The 25,009-nt window shown below is 39.4% G+C and overlaps 1 protein-coding gene across 5 annotated transcripts in view; it reads left to right on the top strand.

Annotated features, from left to right (window-relative positions):
• BICD1 (BICD cargo adaptor 1) overlaps positions 1 to 25,009 on the top strand; it is a 171,280-nt gene that overhangs the window by 39,157 nt on the left and 107,114 nt on the right. The gene's annotated exons all lie outside the window — the stretch shown is intronic.

Raw genomic sequence — 25,009 nt, 5'->3', positions numbered from 1 at the left:
GGAGGTTTGCTTTTAGTGAGGAATGTTGGTGTTGCTGAGAAAAGGGGAAATGAGGCAGAGAAGCTCACTGAGGAGCATGTCAGGGCTGAGGGATGGCATTCTTACCCCTGAAGTAGCAGCCCTGGTCTAATAGCAGGAGGGTGGGACTTAGTGGTGAGGAAATTTAGTGTAATTATGAGTCCTTCCCCTTGTAACATGTCCCATTGCACTGAAAAATATCTTTCCAGGCTTTTTGAAGTAAGAGGAAGTATTAAATTATGAGGAATAACTTAAACCAGGTTTTGTTATTCTAGTATGGAGTCCCTGGTGACCTACTTGTTGGGAATTGGAGAGATCGTGGTCATCCAAGGTGTTTGGATAGGTTCCTAAGAAGGGAAGAAGAGGACTCTGTGGTCTAGGTATCTTGCCTATATCCTTGGCACAGTGAATCCAGAGGTTCTGGGAACAAAACTTAGGCAGTAACTCCTCTGCTGTGCTCTCTGTAGGTCCTCTTTTGTCCCTTATCAGTAATTAGGTAGGAAACAGAGAGGGAGTGGAGCCAAATGGAATGCTCTTTAAACATGCACAAAGGAAAATAAAATCAAACTGTTGTATATGTATTTCTGCACTAATACCAGAAACTGAAGTAGTAAAGTGCAGAACTTAATGCTTGTCTTTAAAGGGGGATATTGACATAATATGCATCTTAAATGTGGCAGGAGGAGGACAAATGCTGGGATAATGCAGTACAGAGAAAGCCGGACTAGGCAGAGCTGGCAGAGAAACTGTGCTGTATTCTAAAGCTTAAAGTCAAGTCAGATCAGCAGCCTGCTATAAGTAACAAAAAAATCCCAGTGGGTTTAGGCATAGAAAAGAAAAACAAGGCAATGTTTTGTTGCCATCAGTGTGGTTATGCCAGCAGTGCTATGGAGAGACCATGAAGGGATGGAGTGCAGCAGCTGTGTTGTGTCTCACCCCACGTACCTTTAACATCTGCCTGGATTGGGTACTTGTCATATTGGGATGGGATACTACAAATAAGCTTTAAACACTGTCAGTGGCAGCTGCATAGGCAAACTGGTGATTTATAAGGGGAGAGACAGCATCTGGTTCCTGATCATGCAGAGCAATTTCAAAATGTCACAGCAAAGCTGCCCTGTGGTGGTAGCTACAGCACACATAATTTCAGCATCTCTGCAAGGCCAACAAAAGTGAGAAGATTCCCTCCCAAAAGCTAAGGACAAGTCTACGGAGAGAGCAGAAAAGGAGGGTGTTTGCTCTGGGGTTTGGTTTGGGTTTTTGTTGTTTGATTTTATTTATTTATTTATTTTTAAATGAATGCTGAGAGATGTAGTTAAGGGTCAAATCTTTGTGGTGGCTTAAAGGCACAGTGTTGGAGACTCCAAGAAAGAAGAGTATATCCTGTTAGGAAATAAAATAGAGGAAAAGTGAAAATAGTGTGGTTATATAGCAAGGAAAAAGAGGACATTTTAACAAAAAAAACCCAACCAACCCAAACAAAATCAAAAACCCCTCCAGCACAACAAAAATAACCCCAAGGGCTCCTTTGAAAAGTGCAAGTTGTATCCAAATGGGAAGTGTAAGAAGTAACAGAAAGAAACCTGACATGTCAGATTGTAGTTACAGAAAGTATAAATAAATACTGTTTGTTTGGTGTGTGGGGATTTTTTTTTATTGTCTTTGGTTGGTTTTTTGGTTGTTTGTGTTTTGTTTTGTTGGGGTTTTTGTTGCAAATACATCAAATACATTGGAAGGAGGAACACTGTTTACTCATTCCCCTGACTTCTCAACAAGGCCAATGGACCACTGTAGGGGGGAGGAGGGTGGTGTGTGATGTGTGTATTTGTTCTTTTTTTCAGAAGCATTCAGAGAAGTAAGTTGCATTGGTAAAATCACATTATTTTTTACTTTTGCTGTCCCAGTGGAGAATGTTGGAGATTTAAATGCCCCAGTATCTGCTCTATGAAGGAGGTGGGTACCAAAGGATTTGTCTTGGTGCCTGTGGAAGAGGTGACTGGAGGAACAACATAACTAAAACAGATGAAAACATGTCGTCACTATCATATGGTGTGCCTTGAAGAACAGAAAAACTAATTGTGATGTGTAATTGCTCACCTTAATATCATTCACTTAATATGATTTTGCACCAGAAGACTGAAAGTATGGTAAAGGGCAAGGGGGGAGGCAGTTTGCAGGGAAGCCCAAAAAGCCAATTGTCTGTATCAGGGAGATTAACTGAGTTTATTTTTAATAATAGAATTCACCTTTGGATGAACATGATGCATAGCAGAACAGACAGTATGACTTTTGCAAAAACCATAAATAAATGGTTTGCCCCATTTTATTTATTGGAGTTGTTTGAAGCACATGGTGAATGTGTGAGCAAACATGACTGTCAAGTGAGGTGATATACTGGGATTTTCTATAGGTATTTTATAAAATCCCCAACCACACTTCATTTAAAAACAAAACAAAACGGAAAAAAAACCCCAAAGCAAGCCACTGCAATGGACTAGAAAGGCAGATCTTCAAATGAATTAATAATGGGTGAAAAACTACAAAATGCAAGTATCATGCAGTAAAATGGGCAAATCTCATGGTGAAAATAAAACCACCAGTAAACTATTGCAGAGGTCTCTGCTGGGGCCTGTGCAGCTCAATATATTGATGAACTACTTGCAAAAGACGGTGAACAGTGAAGTGACCAAGTTGCTGATGATACTTAAGTATTCAGGGTAGTCAGACTGAGACCTCGCTGAAAAATTGCAAACAGGCTTTATGAGTTTGAGCATCTGGGCAATAGAAGGGCACATGAAAATCAATGTATTGATTTGAGCTGCCAGTTTCCCTTCAGAAGTAATGTCTTAAGATTGTAAAAGACATTCTTATGAAAACAGCCTCTCAGCAGTGGTCAAAAAACCCCCACCCAACCCCCAAATCAATATTTGAGATATGGAAAGAGTAGAGAACCAACAGAAAACTTCACAAAAAGGGCAGTGGTTGCACCCATGTCTTGAACACTGTGTGTGTTCTGGCCTCTTTTTCCTGTGTCTGCCATTGCTAAAATGACACAGTCTGAGTGAAGTAGATCTGGACAAGAGCAACAAGGGTGATTTAAAGGCACAGAATGATGAACTACAATATCATTTTTTCAGGCTGGAAGAGAACTGCAGTGGCAGGAATACGATGGAGGTCTATGTGTTTGTGCCTGTCAGGAGGGAGGTACCTAGGGAATGAGTGTTCCCTGTGCTCTCCAGCAGAAGAGGCAGCAGCATTGAGCATGATTGGTAGGCTACAGGTTCAAAGCACATGAAAGAAATGCTTTTCTGCACAACAAAGTTGGGCTGTGGGGCTTGTCATGTGGTACTCTGCATTGTTTCACAGAATGACAGGAGAGGTTTCAGAAACATCTACTGAAGGCTGTTAAATAGGAAAATGGTATTTCTGGCTCAGGAAGTCCCAGATGCACAAGCTGGCGTGTATTCTGAGGACATGTTGGGGCATGCTCTGCCTCCTTATGAGCAGATTCCCTAGGGTTCAGCTCTTGCTGGCTGTTGGAGAGCAAAAGTGGGCTTTTGCCTGCCTTGTACAGCTTTTCATACCTCAGTGAAAACAGAAATAAAGTGTTGGACAAATACCTGTGAATTATGCTAGTATTCTGTAGCCTTTGTGGTTTATAATAGTAATTAGCAATAAATCCTCTCTTCATCCCTTATGTTTGTAGGACTACTTTTAGAGCTGCTGCCTTGAAAGAAGCAGGTGAAAGCTCTGCTTTGTTGTAGGTAAAGAAGGTAGGGCTCTAGATAAAGCTTATTTGACCTACAGCGAGCTCACTGAGGAGTAGACAAGGTCATTGCTGAGTGAAAAGTGAATTAAATGCTGCTTTTTGGTGGACTTGTTTGAGTTTTGTAATGGGTTGGCGTTTTTGGATCCCTGGTCTGGTAGTCAGTACAGCTGCATGAATCCTGCTGTTGATGGGACTGTGAAAGAGATGGGGAGGAGAAGGAATAGGACCAGGGAAGGCTGTTCATGGAAGCAGATGGTGCTTGGCTTATTCTGTCAAGCTGTGTGCCATGTCCTGCTTGTGGAAAGCACACACATGTAATCTTTGCACAAAAGTAGCATTTATTCAATCAAAATTGCTTTGTTTTTTGAAAACCGGCATAAAATAACAAGTAGACTTTTATAACCCTATGTGAAACTGTTTGCTAACAGATTTGCTTGCATTGGCAAATACTATCTCTAAGTTAAAATGTTGCTAACAAAAAACAAGCTATTATTAGTGACGAGCTTCTGCAGCAATTTACAATAGCAGTTTTAAAATAAGTACTTTGTAGTTCAGGCTGCAGATACTTTGTTGTGTCTGTAATTGCTACAGGGCTTAGAAGCGTCAGAAAAGGTTCTTTAGAAATCTTTCATGTTCTTTCATTGAGAATGTGACCCAGCAACCGTTTAAAGAGCTGGACTCTTTAAGTGGTTTCTATTTTGGGTGTTTTCAGGGCAGAACAGAAGAATAAGGCTGGTACCAGGAAATACAGGAAGAGACAGGCCATTCACTTGATACAAAATAGGTCAACGTTCCCCACTGCCCGGGGTAAGCTCTCAGCTCCTCAGCAGGAATATCAGCTGTGGATGGGGTGAGGAGTGTAAACTGTGGATTGCCCTCTTGGCCAAAGGAGTGAAATGGCTGAGAACCAGAGAGGCTTGTCTGAGGATGGGTAGTGGATAATGGAAGTTCACTGGTTAGCTTAAAGAAAAGTTGCATGATTTGCTGAACCTTGTAGTGGTTCAAGAAAGTCTGTGCTGAGTTAACACACACTTAGCAGTGTGAGAAGCAGCTTTAGATAATGCAAATATTGCCAGCAGCTAATTAGGAATGGTAATCTATGAAATTGCAGGGTTTTTTTCAATAGAAAAGTGTTTTCAGGACGGAGTTGAAAAGCATATTGTCTTCCCTCAAACATGTGGTTAAAGTCTGCTCCTCTGGGTGGATCTTTCTCTTCTTGTGGCACGGGGGAATTGGTGTTTGTGGTCCCTAACAATTTAGGATACTGGAAACTCACCTGCATACAGGGTATGTATGTGCAAAACGGATAACTAATTTTGAGCAAACCTAACCAATGTATTTATTTTTCTTTAAAGGAAAAGAATTCAAAATAATATGTGTTTCTTCAAAAAGAAAAACTTTTAACTAATGTGTAAGTGCTGACAACATTTACTTAAAGGCGGTGTCTAATAGTGAAGACCTACAGATCAAAATATCCATTGTCCAGATTTAAAATAATTATTACAGTAACTCATAACATTAATGTTCTTAGTAGCTAATGCTTAATGTATAATCAGCTTTGTGGTGGTTTTTCACTAATTCTCCTGGTCTAATTCTGTGTATATTTAATTGAGCTAGCATGGCTAATTCAATTTCTTTTATCAACTCTGCCCATGGCAGAGGTCTGTGAAGCTCTTTACATTGCTGAGCTGGAATGTGAGCAAGACCCTTCCCTCTCCATAAACCGATCACTTCCTCTAATACTGCAAGGTGCCCTGAAACCCATTACTTGTGCTGCAAAGTACATTTTGATTGAATTACACTACTGACATTTCTGCTTATACAAGCTCTTTTTTTTTTTTTTCTTTTCAATTGTCCAGTGAAACTGCTAGAAATGTTTTCAGGTTGCACTTTTTGCTTCCTTTGTTATTATTGTATTTAATCTTCTGGTTGCATGTAAAAGGGGGGAAAAAATCTAAGGACTGTGTGGCAGGAGCTACCTGATCCCTGCTAAGCTCCTCTGCATGTTGGATGTGCATGACCACAGCTTGAGGAAGCTCATAGTGTAAGGTATTGCCATGGTGCAGTCATTTGAGGGGATGCTGCTGTCTGGAGCTGAAGCAGGTAGAAGAGCTGTCCCCACAGGACTTGGGTGTTGGCACTCAAGTCCAGACCTCTGGGACTGTATTCTCTGGGGTTTAGAGACTAAGTTTCCTGCCTGCTTGTTTAGCTACTGGAGCATCATTGTTGTTCATGGAGAGGAGGGGAGGGACTTGATTATTTTTCTGTGTGATGTAAGCTTGAAAGGTTGGAAACAATGAAGTTTCTGAGGAATTAAACAGCAAGACTGGTCCTGTAATAGATAGATTTTTAATTTTTTTTTTTTAAATTAAACTTTCTTTACTATAGAAACACATCTTCATAAATCATGAAGGATAGAAACTGCTTAGAGAATCTTCTTGAATAAAGGTTCTTGTTTCATGGTGAGTGACTTTATTTCCCTGTAGGTATTCTGGCTTTGTGATGACCCAGACAATCCTTTGTACAAAATATTCCAATTATTCTTTTTTTTTTTCCTGTGCTCACTTCAGTGAAAAAGAAATAGACTCTTTGAAACACTTGAGTTGTGATATAAAGCAGGACCAAATCTGACTGACCTAACTAAAACAGAGAGGTAGAGTGCATCTGAGGATTCACTGGTGGTGTCTTCTACAAAGGTGTGGGAAAAAAAAACCCAACCCAAGTCAAAGCACTAAACTGTCACCTCAGATGTTGGAAAAACAGATGGTATGTTGCGAATACTAGCATGGTTTTTAGATTATTTTTTTTTCCTGAGAAAAATAATTGCATACAAAGTAATGAGTGAAATGGTTCAGTAAAATCAGGGTTTTTTCTGAACATCAGAAAAAAAATCTGTGGTTGTCATACATAGGATTGCAGGTCTTATGCTTGAAGCATAAACTTTTTTCATGTGAATGTTCCCTATAGCATCTTCAGTGATAATGTAGCTAATTAGATAGCATTTAAACAGCTAAGTAGACATTTTTTAAAATCTGTTTCCTAAAGTGGAGGTATCAATATTATTACTTTTACAGCAGAAGCTCCTGAGATCAGTGAAGAGTTCATATCCACAAGGCTTTATTTGCTTGAGAGTGTTTGCCATCTTTAAAAAAACAAAAAGCAACTAACAAAAAACTCCCCCAAAAAAACTCCCCTGTGTTAACACAAAATCCATATCTTATATGTGAATATATGTTAAAACTTGACTACACTTGACTATTAATCTTCAGAACTATTTTTCTACATGAATATTTCTGAAGAAAATAAGACAGCATATGAATGCCATAGTTTTTTATGTACTTATAATTACTAGTAGAAAAACACTTGCACAGTTAACTTCCCTCAGAGGTGAAATGTGTTTAACTCACTGCATCCTTCATTTTGGCCATCTGGCACAACTCCCTTTACTGTCAACTAGTGATTCCTTTTGCCCCTCCCTCCAGGCTTTCACCTGTTTGCAGCTGGATAAAATGCAAACAAAACAAAGTAATCCTTATTTGTAGTGAGACATGGTCCAAAAATGGTGTTCTGAGCCACAGAACAAGGCAGTTTACTATTTTAGAAAAGATACAGATTTGGCAGGAGGATTTTGTGTGAGGTAAAGTTGTATGATTTCTATATAAAGTTTCCTGGCTTTATGAATCTGACAGATGGGGGTATCATTTGTCAGGATTATGAGTTATTTTGTATATTCTAACTATAGTTATAGCTTTTTTTTGAGAGGCATTTCATAATTTATTCACTGACAGGAGTTATGGCAGCTGTCTGCCAGATGAAGATTGTCTCAGCACTTAAAGAGTAGTTGCCCCACTTTAAGTGGGATCTTGCTCAGGGACCAGCTCTGGATTTTGAAAAAAGGGGTAGATGGACCAAAGATGCATTGTTACAGCTCTTCTCGTTGTGTTGGCTTTCCAAAGCTGCTGTGGATCTCTGCCATTTGCAGAGGAAGTCAGTGGGAGGGGTAACATGTATCAGATGTGGGGGAGGAAGAAGGGGAATAGCTTCAAACACATCATAATGAGGTGTCTGAGATTAAGCAGAAAACATGGTGAATTATGAGTTTGTCTGCCTGCAGTTACAATGTAAAAGGCAAAGATGATAAATAACAACAAATGTTGCAATTTTTAAGACTTAAACAAAAGACGGTTCTTTGGACGCCTGGTAGGGGTGCACCCAAAAAAAATGATGTTTGTTAACTTCTTTTTTTCTTGCTGGAAACATGGTTCTGTTTAATCATGGTGATACAAGAAGGTTGTGAGATGGCAAAGGAGATCTGGCTGTGATTTGAGGGAGGGAATGGATGGGACCAGTTTGTTGTTGTCCTAAAGGGGGTTAAGGAGAAAAGGGTGAGAAGAGGTTTTGGGTTTGGTGAAGAAGCCTAGTTGCAAAACATTTTGCCACCAGAATTTCCCTCATCTCTGCAATTAGTTCTGAGTTTTCTGTGTCTGCTGCATGGTAACAGAAATAATACAGCTCTCCCAAAATCAGTGGCAAATGGTCAATGTTCGGCCAATTTAAAGCAACGATCTTGAAACTTAAATACAGTGGATATACAGTTTTAGCCATTTGGTGGAAAAAATAGTGTTTGACTGTATAGTGAGAAGAGATGAATAAAAAGAACAAAAATTCTGACCATATGAGCCCTTGAACAGAGCACTGAAATGTTGATTTTGTGCTCCAGCACTTTGTTCTGTAGCTCCTGCAACTCTGCCAGCCTTCCTTGCCTCCTTTTTTAGGACATGCCTGCTGTGTTGATGTGTCTTCTCTTTAGATGATATAAGACAGAATGACTGGAATTAGGCATGACCAGTTTTCCTCTTAATGCAAATGATGACTGCCTTTGAATGTGGAATTTTAAATACCTTGTGCTCTTTTAATAAAAAAAAAGGCAACAAAAAAGCCCAACAACAAAACAACCCTCCCTTCATAATGATATTGGCTAATGTACTGCATGACCCTGAGTGTAGTTTACTGTATAACGAAGAGGTATTTTGCTTCCAGACAGCAGCATGGAGGAACATTAGTGAAATCAATATCACATTAAAGATTCAGGCTGCGTTAGGTTGATACGACAGATTATTTTCTCGGAGTGCTGACATCATGTTTCGTTACATCCATTCCTGGATCTTCATGAGGTGGTGATAGAGCTGACTCAGCCCTCCTGAGAACTTCAGTCTCTCAGGAGATCCTCCCTTGTGCCTCCTCCCACGGTGCTGTGCTTCCCAGTGCGGTTGCCCAGTTATCTTTGTGGAGGCTGCAGCCATCGGGATGTCCCAGCATTGCTGACTGTCCTGGGCATGGTGCTGGCTGCGATGCTCAAGGCAGTCCTTGCAGGCCTTCCCAGATGGCTGAGTTATCCAAAAGGGTAAGGTAGGTTGGGAGTGATCTGTAGGAAGCCAAAAAAGAAAGGATGATGTTGGGGAGGTCAACAGGACAGTGGATTTCTTTGTTGTTGTTTCTGTAATGATTTGCATGTCGAGGTGTGGTGCAATAGCAGGCTACTGAAGCAGGAATGAAGAGCATCAGCTTTGCTCCTTAGTTATGTCTCTGGCTCACTCTGTGGCCTTGAGCAACTTGCACTCAACCTTCCCCATAGGTAAATCAAGAAAATAATGCTTATTTATCTTTTTATAGTACTTTGAGATGCCCAATGGGAAGGTGGTAAGTGCTGTTATTCATAGATTCATGTCCTTTTCCCACTTCTTGTATTAATTTTTGTACATTAGAATTAAATATTTATGTCTCTTACTCTGGGAAGATTAATTTCCCACTTGAAGATGATTTTTCATGCTTGCTAAATTACTGCTTTAATGATAATTATGCCAGTGTGCTGCTGGAGAGGCTACATCAACAGAAAATGCCAAAATGGTTTGGATTTCAAAGGCACAATATTTTTACTGCATTGCATGCAGTGCCTGGTAGGAAGGGACTTCCCTGACTGAGTATCCAGCTGATTTTAGGAAACTGTTTGTCTCAATCAACACAGTTCCTTCAAAGCCCAGGAGTAAAAACTTGCAATGTTGTTTATGCAATTCAAGAGTTTCCATAGTTACATTAGCAGGTCTTGTAAAAGTTTATCAAGTAGGTGAGGTAAGGCGAGAGTTTGTGAAAGCAGCTGCATAGCTCATTTGTCTACAGATCAGATCAGTGATTTAAGTTTCTAACTATAGATTTCGATAGTTTAACTCTGTTAATTTTGAGTGTGTCATTAGAAAACTTCACCACAAAATGTGATTTTAAAATGGCTAATCAGCTGTTCCTTCTTCAATTTGATTCTCCGTCTATGCAGAATTACATCTTGCCCTCAGTAATGAAGTAAATAAATCAATACAAATAACTTGCAGTCATAAAATCTACTGAGTTATAAGCTTATGCAGCACCACAGAGTCCACAAATGCACCATTTTAGTGCCTTGTCTCTGGTTTCTAAAGCAGCAAGTTGAAAAGGGAAGTAATAAGGCTGCTGGGAAAGTTAACAAGGCAAAGTTTCCTTTCTGGAACAGTTCATTTTGGACTCTTTCCTGCTGTTCTGTTTGGAATGTGCCCTGTGGGCCACTCCTGTCATCTTCCATCAGGAAGTGTGTGAGCTGAGGCTCCCAGGTCCAGTGGTGGTACCCACTCAGGCTTCCCAGCTGTCTGTGCTTTGGGCCTCTGCTCCTGCTGCCTGGGTCCTCCTGCTGGGAGGTGAGGTCAGTGTCGTTGTCTTCTCTTCGTTTGGACTTTTCAGTCACTTTCTACTTCTGGTACCCTCAGTGTTTTTCCTTTTGAAAAAAGATTCTCTCCAGAGAAATGGATTTAACAGTCTGCAGGAAGCAGGTGACCAGTCACCATTATATACTATAAAATTTGTATGAAGTATGTGTATATATGTAAAATTTGTAAGTTCTATTATATATAGTATTTATAACATTATAGGTTATAAATGTGTAAAATGCGTATGAGGTGTACATATACAAGTGTGTTTAACATACATAAATGTATAGGTATGAAGATGTGTATACACATGCCATGTGTATGTATATAAATAAATAAAAGGTTTTAATCCTTTACAGGAGAGGTTTAAAAACTGCTGAGATGAAGGCTTGTTCTGAATCTGATATAGCTTATAATTTTATTATTACTGATGTGTTTATTTTTTGTTGAAGCCTGGAGTCTCTGTGCAAGATTATGGCACTGTATAAAATATATAGTAATCTCTTCAAGATAGAATAAACAAGGTGAACTGAAGGCAGAGGACAAGCAGACAGAAGAGATATGGACTCTGCTGTTCTTTGCTTTCACATTCTTATTTACTTAGGTAAAAACACTACCTTCCCAAAATCAGGATATGACATAATGATGTGATGTTGTGAGGTAACAATTGTTTACTAATGTTTTTCTGTCATAGTAAAGGCAATTTATGTGTTGTTTTGGTTTGGTGGTGTGGGGTTTTTTTGTTTGTTTTGTTTTCTGGTTTTTTGCTTGTTTGTTTTCTAGTTTGTTTGTTTGTTTTTTTTAAATTGCCTTTCAGTAAAGAAAAAAACTAATGTTGTGGGTTTGGAGAGCAGTGTGTGTTACTCTGATACTTCTGGCTTTAAAGATTAAATCAATGGGAATTATACAGTGCTCTGGGAATCTTATAGCCAGCAGTAGCTAAGCAGAGACTTAAAGCCTGCCCAAGCCGTTTCACACCTGCACAAGGAGGTGGTGCAGTGCTGGAGGTGGAGCCCAGCAGCGTGGCTGTGGCAATGCACACTCGGTCTGCTAATTGGTCATGGTCTGATGGATTTCAATTTATGTCTAGATTGGATCAGCAGCAGAGCTGGGAAGGAAACTGAATTTTCGGTCTCATTCACTTAGGAGGCTTCAGCTTGATGAAGACTAGAAAAAGTTGGGAGCTCAGTTTGACTCATGATCTGATTCAAAAAATTATTTGATAGACTTGTCTGACGGCAGTTCCTCATTGCATTCAGCATAATGTGTGTCTAGCAGAGCCTGTACTGTGACTGCTGAGCTGCAGCAGCCCTACTTAGTCTGTCTGCTGGTGAGCTGTTGGCTCCTCTAATTTAAATTACAGATTTTGTTTTCTAAAATGGATGTTCCCTCACTTCCTTGGGCACAGCTCTGTTTTTGACAGAGTCGTTGAGAGACACTTGTGTTTGACTGCCCTTTGAGTTTCTTCCACAGTGCAACCCAGTTCACAGTATAGTCAGTCATTTCCATGGCCTTTTGTACCCTGCCACAAAAACCAAACCAAAAAAACCCCCACAAAACAAAAAAGAAACACTGATTTACCAAACCGTGATTAGGAGGAAGAAAACAAACATGATGCAAAGGAAATCACTCACCACCTCCCAACATCAGACTGATGATAAGTGATTGCCACCTTGGGCAGGCTGTCTGCCAGTTTAATCACAGAGCTTGTTATTAGGTGGTCTAGGTTATCCCTTTGGGCAAGTTAGGGTCAGGTGTCCCAGCTGCATTCCCTCCTATCCTCTTGCCCATGGCATTCACTGGGGGGGACAGGCTGGGAAACAAAGGTGGCCTTGATGCTCTGCAAGCACTGCTCAGCAATTGCCAGAACACTGGTGATCTACCAACACTGTTTTAGCCACAGATATAAGACCCAACACTCTAAGGGCTGCTGTGAAGAAAGTTAACTCCATCCCAGCTGCACCCAGTATACCATGATATGGTTAATTTGAAGATAAAATTTGTATTAGCATCTGTAAGCTAATATTAAATTGAGGGCAATCTTTAACCTTAACAAGCTTTCATTTAACTTACTGTAACTGTGGGTAGCAGGTAGAAAGAAAATACTTGGCTTCCTTTTTATTGCTCTCTGAAATATAGACTTGAAACAGATGAAATGTAAGGAATAGAAAGAAAAAATGGTCTATTTTAATAAAGACGAACTTTATATTTTTCTGAGTGTGCAGCTTTCATTGCTGGAATTTTTTTTTCATTTGTGTTTTCTTAGGTACATATGAATTGTTCATTGCCACAACTGAAATGTCCATATGCAGCGTATCTAATGGACAAATTTGGTTCAGATGGTTTTGTAAATGAATTTCATGTGGAAAGGTTCAGATGAAGGGGCACCATAACACCTTCTTTAACACCGTATTAATTCACTAGGATGCGAGTTTGTCATGTCATATAAAATGAAACTCTCTCTTGATGTATGCTTCATTCATGATAACACCTAATACATTGTGTTTCAGTGACAGCTTTAGTGGGAGTCTCTTTCCACTCTTCAGTTCTCTGATGATTGTGGGTATTACAGCTCTCTGCATGCTTTCACCAAGAACTTAGACGGCTGTGGTCTTGGTCTGCTTCCTTGGTTAGATGCTGAATAAAAGTTAAATTGGAGTTCATTGATGCAGAGGATGTGGTGCTGTGTTTAGCAGTTGGATGAACTTTTACTTGGAAAATTGAAAATAATGTGTTCGGGAAGACACCAGTATCCTTTTCTCCCTTTTGTTGTTTTTGCTTCTACTGCAGTAGAAAAGGGAATTTGCATAAGATTTCAAAAACATCACAATAGTTCAGAATTTATAAGGTGAGATTGCAGGGTAAAGTTAAGGACTTTGGCAGATTTAACCTTGCTTTTGATCTGTCTTTCTAAAGATGGTCTTAAATGCAGCAAGTGCTGTGTCAAAGGAAACATACCGTGTTATTTGCTCCTCCTGTTATTTATGCACTCTTTTGTTTCTCTTTAGCCACATCTTTTAAGGCCTCACTAAGGTGGATGGATGATTTTATTTGAGGGGGGGAAAGCTGTGTATTTTAATTAAGCTCTGTAAAAGAAAGGGGAAGTAGCTGAAAGGGAGGAGAAGGTGTATTTATCTTCCCCCCTGTTTGATCAGAGGTGCAGAACAGGCTGATGCTCTGTGTGCTTGAGAATGTGTTTCCGTACCTGCATTGTCCTTTACTGTGTTATTCCCCTTATGTGAATTCCTCTTCAGGCTTTGTGGTACCCCTTCTCTTCTTGGAAATATCAGGGAGGATATCAAGTGTGTCATGGGGACTGCAGAGTCCTCAAGAACAGTCCCATGGTGGGGTGATACCTGATGTAAATTTGGGGATAACTCTGCCTTAGCGACCAGTCCTAACAGGTTGACTGAGGCAAGTAGTTGAATAATCTACCATTTAGCAGACTTTCAAACACTTCCCCTGTTGAAGTAGTACAGAGCAGAAATTATGTAGTAAATGCAATGTTGATCTAATAATTCTGTCATTGATTTTCTTCTATCAGCAAAAAAGTGACATGCTGCAAGGTAAGGAGAAACAGATCCAGTGCTGCCAGAGATCTGGGTTTAGCATTCTAACATGTCTTTGGAACATGCACTTAGAGTGTTTGCATTCTTCTGGATGGTACTAAAAATTATTTAAGAGAAATTGATCAGCTTATTTTCAGTATTATTTCTGTAACTGGTACAATGCAATGACGTAAGAAATTCCTTGAAATAGAGGTTGGTCCTGTATCTACTAAAGCAAATGGAGAACAAATTTCATAAGCAAAATCTTCCTGTATTTGTGCCTTCTTGTGTTTTTGCATCTTTTTGACTTTTTATTGACAATTGATTTTGGCAAGCATGTGCAAAAATCAAGTAATGATGAAATCAATGCCTTGACATAGTGTCAGGAACTGTTTGATACATCCAGGTTTCTTAAACTAGTACTTTGAGTCCTGTGGAAAGATGGGAAAGTACAGTAACACAATTAATGGGAGAAGCAAAACGAGAAATTTAGCCTGTTAAAGTATGTCTCACCGGTGAGATGCACCTTCTTGGTTCTTTGCCATCTATGATATAATTACTGTGCTTTACTGCGTGGTTGGAGGAGGTCTGGCTTTTATTTCAACTTCATAAAGACGTTCCGTTACTGCTTCAAATCTAGTATCCTCAGTTAAACATGAGAATTTGTTCTTCCTGCCATTATTATGAGGTTTAAAATGTTAATCTTCGATATTTTCCTCTCCTTTCCTCTGTAGTGACGTTCATTACCCTCATTCTTGGCAGTTAACTGTTCTATTAGTAAACTCAGTGCATCCCTTTAATTGCCTTTTAAGCAGAAACAGAATGTCTGGATTGGGACAGTTTTTTCTCTTCACAGTAGCTGGTATGGGGTTGTGTTTTGGATTTGTGCTGGAGGCAGTGCTGGTAAGACCAGGGTGTTTTTGTTATTGCTGAGCAGTGCTAGCACAGTGTTAAGGCCTTTTCTACCTCTCACATCACCCCACCACTGAGTGGGCTGGAGGTGCACAAAGAAGTTGGGAGGGACACAGTGGGGACAGCTGATCCTGACTGTGACCAGGGGATATTCCATTCCATATGGCATCATGCTCACCATATAGTCTAGGGGGAAAGAAGACCTTGTTCTGCATTGCTTGTGTGTGGATTTTGCTTTACTTGTTACGCTGTCTTTATCTCAACCCATTTCTCTTTTTGCCCTTCCTATTCTCTCTCCCATCCCACTGGAGGGGAGTGAGAAAGCAGCTGTTTGGGACTTAGTTGCTGTCTGAGATTAAACCATGATACAGTCCTTGATTTAAAACTGTAATGGCAAATAATAAAATCAATGGAAAGTCATTTTGTCTGTCAAGGGGGGGATGATTGATCTTTTGGGACAGCCAATAACAATGCTATCCCATGCCTTCAAATAAGTTTGAGATGGTCAAGTAGGAAACAGAGAAAGATTCTGCCTACCTTCCTCTCTACTGTAAATCTGTGGAAATTCTAGGCTGAACTTCAGCCACCTACACCCTTGTTGGCTGTACCTCTGAGGACAGCTTCACATGACATGGCTGAGGTAAAGTCTGTCTTTCTGTATTTAGTGGTTTGATGGTTATTTTGAGCTTAAAATGCAAATTCAACTTATTGACTCTTTTTTTTCTTATATATGTGACAACGTTCTCATGCTGAAAAGATGTAATCAAGCCAGTCTTTGATCTCAGACATTGTTAAAAGAGATGGAAATTATTCTTTCAGGAGAAGCTGAAAGTTAGAGGAGACTAACTGTAGGTGAATATACATTTTGCAAGTGTACGTTCTTTAAACATACTGAGTTCTATTTTTTTGGTGTGTTGTGAATAGATTTTTTTTTTTTTAAAAAAATCTGTCATTTGATATCCAGAGCTCTCCATTTCATGCTTACCTTCTGGCTGGGGCCGGCAAGTGAGGATATTTGCAAGTGAGGACAACACTGAGGCCTGAGTTAAGATCCTCCAAAGTAAATTAAGGGGCTCCTGCTGGCATCCACTATCTCATCATCAGGGTATGTGCAAGTAGTGTTGATATATGATGTGCTCAAGATTTCAGTAAAATCAATGATTTCAGTGGCATTTTGGAGAGTGCCTTATTCTGTATGGCTGAAATTTGGGTTTGGGTATATATATGTACCTGTATATACCTGTACACGGGTATTGTTGCATGTCTCAATACTACCTACACTGAAGGGTCTGTATCAGGCAAGTTTCATAGCTTAGCCCCTATTTCAAATTTTAGTAGTGTCTTGCAAATGGTTAAAAGAAAGAGAAAACATTTTCATTATCATGGCCTGGAAGGGAAAAAAAATGAATCTCTTAATCTAAAGAGAAGCAAACAGATTATCATCAAAATCCTGGTATCGGGCTGAAACAGAAATGACTGAGCACAAAGAGCTGATTTTCATCTCTCTGCCTTTTTTAATCAAGATTATTTTTGCCTGAGTTCTGTCACAGACTCTTCTGCAAAAGGAAGGACAAAAGGGTCAGGCTGAGGACAAAAGGCTGAGACTACTGTGGGGAGCAATAGCTGAAACAGCAGAAGCACTTGAGGTGCTCTTGTGATGAGAGAAGTCCTGAGGATTGGTGAATGTGCAGGGCAGGGTTCAGACACAGACATGAACTAACTACAGATTTGCTCACAGTGCAAACAAGAAATATTGGCAGCTCTGGGAAGGGTAAAGGCAAGGAAAGCTGCAAGTAGTGTATGACTAGAAGGACCCAAGGGATGGCGTGTCCTCCTCTCCAGGGATGCTTGAAGCAGCAGAGCTAACATTACCCAGGCTGCCAGCTCAGATCTAATGCCTTGAAATCATACCATGCCTGGATTACCTTGTCACAAGCCATCACTGCTGAGCCTCAGGAACTAAAATTGAATTGGCATTTTGTCTTTAATGATATTGCAGGGTTGCATTTCTCATGAATGTGAAGATATCTGGGATTTCGGGTTTAGAGAATGGTGCAGAGGACCTAAGTAATGAAATGGCTGGATTTTAAGCTGGAGTTCAAGATGGTCTTCCATGCTGCTGTTTGTAACTAATTAACACTGTTAGCTGAGAGATCAGGGAAAGCCAGTTGGAAGCCTGCCCATGTCATTGAACAGTCCTTGGCAAGGGCCTTTCTTTCCTCAGTCTGATTTCTATATGCCATAGAGGAAAGGATAGGCAGTACTGTACAAAGAAGTGACTTTAAAAAATTTAAAAAAAAAAAGCTCTCTGAGTGCCAAATCTATCATCTATTTTATTAGTATGTCATTTACTGTGTTTACTGAAAACTCCAGTCATGCTGGGAGTTATCCATCCGATATAATGCATGTTCTGGGACTCCTTCTCCGGCTAAATGTGATTTTTATCAGCTTTGTTTGCAATATGGAAAAATCATGCAACTTTTGCTAAAGCCTTTACTTTGAAAGAACATCTCAGTTAAGGTATACACTGGAAGTATCAGCTTTGAGAGGATCTTAATGCTGAAAAGAAAATAAAAATTTTATCTTTTGGGTGAGAGGAAAACAAAGTTATCAGACCTGCAGCTAGTATAATTTATGCATTTTTTCAAATAAATTAACTAAGAGAGTTAAAGCATAAGAGGACAATAGTAAGGGAGAGGACTCTATCTTCAACAAACAGACTGAAAACACATTCATACCGCAATGGAAAGAATTAGTTTAAGAAAGCAACCGGCTTTGAGTAACTTCAGGTGTATTCCATTGCCGTGACCCCCCTGAAGCATGTAGCAGAAGAGGGAAGAATGAAGTACCCAGCTCCTCATCCATAAAATAACTTGGGGAGGATTTTTGTGTAAGAAAGTCCTAGCATTATGTTTTCATCTACATTACTCCAAGCTTAACTATTCAAGGATAGTCTTTCAGCTTCAAGACAGATTGGGCTGCAACCTACTTAAGGCAGAAGTTTATTCAAGGCAGTATGTGCGAAATGAGCCCATCAGTGCTGTCATTATAGAACTGAATTGCAATTGTAGAAGGGAATATTGATCAGCCATTCCACCAGCCATGGTAGATCTGTGTCTGGACAGAGACTGCAAGGTTTGTTCCATCCTTGCTCGCTTTCGTGCTAGTTCAGGCTGATCCAAGGATCTTCATTAGTACTAGGTAATCCCTACTGCACTGCTTCCCTCTTATTCCATATCCGTGGTTTTGGATAAGGTTGTTTTTAAATATCTGATGAGGCAATAACCATAGCAATCTAACCATCAAAACCTAGGCAACAGAGAATTTTATTTTTCAGTGTCTTAGCTCCTTTTCTTCCAGACAGGAGCACTGCCTATGAGTTCCTCCCTTCACATCTGGGTACTTATCACAACAGCTTCTTAAATCTCCACTTCTGCCAATTAAATCAAGGTTTATGCTTGCAGCTGGTACAGGGCTTTGGATGCTGTAAATCAAATTCTTTTTCTTCATGAGAATTAACTGTATTTTCATCCTTATTTTTGTCTAGTGCTTAAACTTGTCGCAGAAAGAAGCTGACAGGCAGAGGGCACTTTGCTGCTGTTTTCTATGGTTGTAATTGAATTCTGTTGTTATGAAGTAACTGATGGAAAAGAATCTCTGTTCCTTGTGATCAGCAGGTGCCATACTGAGTATATCTCATGGATGGTATTTCCACAAACCGATCTAGGCACTAGTTGGGTTGTTTCATGGTGTTTATATATAATCTCATGTTACTAGCATCTTACTCAAAAGATTACCTTTGTATAATTTGCTTTTTCTTCTTAAACTGGCTATTAATACAGATGTGCATCATTTCAAGTACAGAAGATTTTAGTTCCGTAAAAATGCGTAACACATTTGAGTTAATAAAACACTCATCTTCTTGACTTGGAAGTTAATTTCTGCCGCCTAAAAACTCCAAACTTCTATTCTGTTTGCAAGCAAGTGGTAGGATCTCAGTTGCTCACGTGTTGTCTCAAGAATGTCATCCTACAGTTGTTAGTTGTGGCCAGTCTTAGGGGCCAATGCAGTGCCTTTGCTGGAGCTGGCTGACTGACACCTTAGGTCAGACTTCAATAATGGGCTAAAAATAATATATCAATATAGATTTCTATTCCCTTCCATGGGCTACAGCAGCAATACTACAGGAATATTAGTTATGCTTATAAATTAATAGAATATTTGAAACAGATTAATCTGATTTCTGTGAATTGGAATGGTGAAGTATACAAGAATATTTGAAGTGTAGTAGATGGTTTTGGAGAGCGTGTTACTTCTAAATGGGTGGAATAGATACACAGGCAGCAACTGCAATTCTCCTATTCCTTGCTCTACACTCCTGAATTAAAGATGCAAAGTAATCTGCATATGGTTCCTTGAAAATATTAAGGGATGGTAATTCATTAAGTGGTTTCTGAAGAGAAAGCTTTTCAGATTGGGCCACTGTCAAATGCATTAATTCTCTTCTGAAGGAAACTGCAAGAAATTGCTTTCATTTGTGTGTTTTTGTTGCATTTTTTAGTAAAGAAGGGAGAAATGGAATTGTAGATGTGCCAAAAGTATGCAAGTTGAGTGAAACATTCTGCCAGCTGAGCAGAGGTTTCCTCTGATCCCGCTGAATGTGTGTTAGTAAAATCAATGCAAATATATTTCTCATGCAATTCTATCTTGTAGCCTCAAGTTCTGTAATTTAGCTGACTCTGACACTAGAGAAGCTACAAAAGAATAAATTGACTCAGGAAAAACGTCTCATCACAGGTAGGTGTTGGATAAATGAGAGGTGCAGTAGAAAGAATTCTTGGACCGTGATCTCCAGGCAACGGCTGTCCTTTATACCCTTATTGATCCAAAGAGCTGTTATATTTTCCACATTGCTGGCTTTGAATCTGCTGTAGTTTGGCCTGTGTGAGAGGTAAATAGATGATTGTACCAAAATGAGGAACTTGATGCTATTCTGTATCGTATTACAGGAAAAGTGATTTCAGGATATATGCAGAGAACAGGAAGTTTCACTGAGATAAACAAGCTTGGATTACATTAAAAATATAAAATATTCATCAGCTATATTGATGTGTCTCTTATTCTAGGGATTTATTCTGGGTGCCCTCAGTAAAGACATAATACACGTATTAAGCGCTTTTCTTGTTAAAGATAATGTTTGGAATTGTTTCTGTCAAATACAGTACTGTAAAATACTTCAGCTGGTTTTTATCATCATTGGAAGAAGCCAAAGAGGAACTCTTAAGCTGCTCTCTCAACTATTGAGAGAAAGTATAGAAGTTAAAGTAATCTTTTGTGCATATGAAGAGACAAGATGTGATGACAGAGTAGGACAAATTGAAAAGAAACTTAAGTGCATTATATGTTTGCTCAGGATTATATGTGTCCTGAATTTGTTGCTGAAGGAAAACAAATTAACTTGTTTTGAATTTTTAACATTTACACTATTTCAGCTTTTTCTTTCAACTGAGCTGTACTAGCTGCAGATGGCAAAAAAACCTCAATTAGTCAAAAAACGATGCTGTAGTCTTATGAGATCATCTAGCAATGCAATGAAATAAGGCTATTAAGCTTAGTTCCAATGAACCCTGCAGTAGTAGAAACCACAAAACCCAGCTAGGGTTATCTGGCAAGTGTACCCTTCTGAATAGGTTGCTGTAGGATGCCAACGATTCAGCACATCTTTACAGAAAAGTATGAAAAAATCAACCCTGGCAATAGATATGTGACTGACTGGAACAGATTCCAGTGTTCATGAGAAATAAATTTGCAGAGGAGGGGTAGGTTGTGATTCGGATTCCCATCTCAACAGGCAGGGCTGCTCACTTGGAAGGATATTTACCTTCCCTGATTTACTAATGACATAGAGTTTTGTTAACAGGCAGGCATTTGTCTTTCTGTATTAAACTGAACACTAAGCTTCACTGGGGCAACCCCTTTATTCTGTGAAATATTCATTATTGTATATATACTGTCTCTAAAAGGTAGTTTGAGGATCAGTTGTTTTGAAAGAAGCTAAACAATTATCTGCTCCTTCCAAAATAATATCAAGGGGAGACTAAATATTATTGAAATACCCAGAATTGTGTTACTTCACCTTTTACTTAGCAGCTTAAAAAAGAAGTTCTTTATAGGTGATATTGTACTACTCATATTGCATATTTAGAATTTGTGTCAGTTTTCCTGCAAATGGAATAACAGAAATTTTCAGTTTTAGGATAATATATTGTTTGGTATGTCTGATTTGGTCTTTTTTTTCAGCTAATAGTGAATCTGTCTGTGAATATCCCAGACCTTATTCAGCCTGAAATAATTACTTGAGTAGCTGCAAGGATAAAATAAGGAGTTCTTTCTTAATCCAATGGAACATCTACTTTGTTATTAGTGCCATGGAAACCTGGAGGCCTATTTACATGCTAAGGTTATCACGTGCGTAAGTGCTTTCCTGGATTGAGACCTCTTTTGCATCTTTATTGAAAATCCACTTAAAAAACAACTGGATCAATCTGGTTGCCATTTTGGCTCTGGGTTTGCAGTGCTACTAATGCTGAGGCTCTTTTGCACTGCTTTTATTTTTCTTCATGGCTTGAAGTGAACCCACTTCCTTTTTTCAACCCTTTCAGGGAGAAATGCTTCTCTTAAGCCTAAAGGACAATTGCTGACAAGATCAATGCAGGGAGCTTATTAACTTTTTTTTATGTTTTCATTCATCTTGCATGCCGAATAAAATCACCAGCACTTCATATGGTCTTGAAGTCTGTATATTTTATCAGGTAGAGAGAGTAAATTTGCATCCTAAAATGTCAGCTGAGTTGTCTCAAGCCTCCATTTAAGTTTGGTATGGATGAAATTTCTAAAATCCACAGTAGTCCTGAGGTGCTTCAGAGTAGTTGTCATTCTCTAGATCCAGATTAAGATAAAAATCATGTTTGACAGAAACATAAGCTATGTTTGGGAGAGGGGGAAGTGGAAGGGCAGATGAAATGGAAGAATATTTGTTTTCTGACATCCACAACCGTGTCCCAAAGAAACAATATTAATGTGTATATATTTATTCTTACATCTTTAGCTACTAGGGACTTGAGCTGCTGCTTCACTTTGGAAATTCAAAGCATAAGTAGAGTTACTAGTCAAGACTTCTGAAAGTACATATGACCTCACCTGTGATTAATCCTGGGCTTAAGCCAGTGGGATGAATCCAGCTCCCTCAAAAGACTTTGACCAATGTGTTTATTTAAGTGAATATACTAATTACTACATCTGACTTGCTTGTGGAATGAGGTCTCTGTATCCACAAAAAATTTTATCTGCATAGCACATCATGTGTATAGAGTAGAGGACATTAGCTATTTCTGTAGTAGGAAAGGAATATCTTTAATGGAAAGTTGTCTGATGGGAGAGAGTATTTGTTTGTTGTTGGGGATTTTTTTGAGTGGGTGAAGCAGGGGTGACGTTTCCCCCCACTGGGAGAATGTACCTCTGGAAGAGAATTAATCATACCTTAAATTGTGTCACCTGATTGTAGCAATTATTCATAGTCAAATTGTATTTCATGACCTAAAGGAAAACATAGCAAGATAAAATCTGTGGAGCCCAGTAACTTTTAAAATTTTTTGTAATAATGGTTCATGTAATCCAACTGCCTAAATGAGACCTTGTGAGTGGCTCTGAATGCATGATCTAGTGATGCCTGGCAACTCTGAAACTAATTCTCTTAGAGGGTGAACAAGTAACTAACCTAAATGTAGTCTTGATGTCAATTGACTTAAATTCACTTTACTGCAAAATTCTTATAGGTACCAGGAAGAAGATAAATGCAGAAAATTGCTTATCTAAATTGATTCTCAGGAATCTTGAAACCCTATGGGTAAAACTCTATTCTAAGATAGCAATGCATAAGGGATGGTAAAAATAATCCTGAATAAGTAGAGTAATATAACTTGGCCAGACATTCTAGTTTCTTGTGTTAGATTAAGTACATATCACTATTGAAACCATTTTTTGTCAAAGATATTTTTTCATATAGGAACAACAGTTGCCTATAATTCTCACCTTCTATCTTGCCTTTCTGCAACTAGTTGGAAAAGATTTGTTTGAGGCATCATTAGAAATTCTCTTTTTCTTTCCTTGCCACTACATTCAGCTGCTCTGTAACATCAATTATTTTAGGTGGCCAGATACATTTCCTTTTCTAAGATTAGGCACCTCACAGTCCATATATCCTTACTCTGAGCCCTGTAAGAATGTGGGCTGTGGGTAGCAAGAACTGCAATTTATCATTTACTTGAAAACTACCCAAGAACCGGAAACATCTGGGAGCATTAAGGGGAACAATATACCAAGCAAAGCTGAAAGTAGGATATACTTTTATTTTCTTTCACAGAACAAATGAAGAAGGTTTCAGGTGTGCCCATATTCAGTGACTGAATGTTGTACCTTGGCAGAATTGACTTGTTAGCTGACTTTTCAGGGCAACCTGCTTTACTTAATAAGGCGCAGATGACTGGAGCAAAAGCTTTCATGAGATCCCCAGAGACTGAGCAAAGGTCTCGATTTTGTTCTTATGGCTTTTCCTGAGACTGTCCATGGTTAAAAACTGATACATTTGTACATTAGCCTTCCCAAATCCACATCAACTCTCTGAGACTTTTCTGTGATAGATGCTCATGTAATGATTTAAGATAGCAACTGCAACAGCATGGGGAAATGGTTGTCTTCGTAAGCAATCTCTCTTCTGGCGTGTGTTGTGTGCCTTCAGCTTTTAAGTACATAGATGCTTTTGAACATTTCTGAAGGTTAATTCCTTTCCCACATCAGTAGGAAGAGGTTGTCCATAGGGGAGTGGTGGATACATCTGCACAATGAGGTGGCACGTAGAGGGATCCATGACTGGACTTGTCATGGATCATGGAAGCAGCGTAGTAGGCTATTGTGGCACCCCACAGTGAGCTCTGAGCTGTGCAGGGCCCAAGCTGTGCACTGTGCCACCTCACACTCATTTTAGTGCCTGAGCTAGCTCGTTCACAGTTAATTGGGTGCATCCATATGGCACTGGACAGTGTCTTAGTTCTCTCTTTGTTGTGTGCTATCAAAGTGATGTTCCCGTGGACCCCATCCTGTTGGTGGAGGCTGGTACAAGTGTAGCCTGTCTCTTTAAATTATAAGGAAGGCTTTTGTGTCACTCACAAGGTAGTGAGTGTCTTTGGGATAATGTAAAAAATACAACCTCAGAACCTACAAGCAAGCAAAAACCACAAACCAAAACAGAAAAATCAAGCTGCCTTTGCCCAGACTTCTTAGCAGAGAACTTTACTTTGAGCATATTCCTGTGGTGCCAGATTTTTATCTGTGGGTGGTAATTCATGCTCACTCTTTCCTTGGAATCTGAAGGATGTTCTTGGTGGCTGTAGCAGCTTTTCCCTGTGCAAAAGGTCAGTCACTTCCTGGGACCATGGGTCTCCTGTGGCCACCTGAGGAAGTACCTTACTAAGCTGCTTTAGGTTCAGTGACTTGTTCTTCCTGTAAACACTTTTTTCTTGGTTGAGTTCTAAATAGTTGATCACCCTTTCATCTATCCATGTGCTCCTTAGTTCATCCATGGCCAAGGCACCAGCTGGGAAGCAGGGGGCTGAGAGATATCACAGGCTGGCCTTCCTCCCCTGACAGAGGTAAGAGGTAAAGCTGTGCCCCACCTTCCTTCAGCAGGGCTAAGTGCACAAGGACATGTACAGTAGTTATCTGTAGTCTTTTAGATTCAGAACAATTTGTTTGCTTTCTTAAGCAGTTCAGAGCTCCTTTTTATTGAACTGCCTCATTCACTGAAGTTTCAGATTGTCTTTGTTATCTTATTTCTTTAGTGTTTATCAGTAAATAAAATAATATTCTTTCTGTCTTATCTTCTTTCCTGCAATTCATCAGGAAGGTCATTCAGTTAGATTTGGTGTTGATGGCAACCACAATTCACAGCTTTTTTTTTTCTTTTCCTCCTCCTA

This window comes from Lepidothrix coronata, unplaced genomic scaffold, assembly GCF_001604755.1.
Source record: "Lepidothrix coronata isolate B3197 unplaced genomic scaffold, Lepidothrix_coronata-1.0 Scaffold10, whole genome shotgun sequence".
NCBI lineage: Eukaryota > Metazoa > Chordata > Aves > Passeriformes > Pipridae > Lepidothrix > Lepidothrix coronata.
The sequence above is the reverse complement of the archived record's forward strand: the minus strand, read 5'-3'. Positions and strand labels throughout refer to the sequence as shown.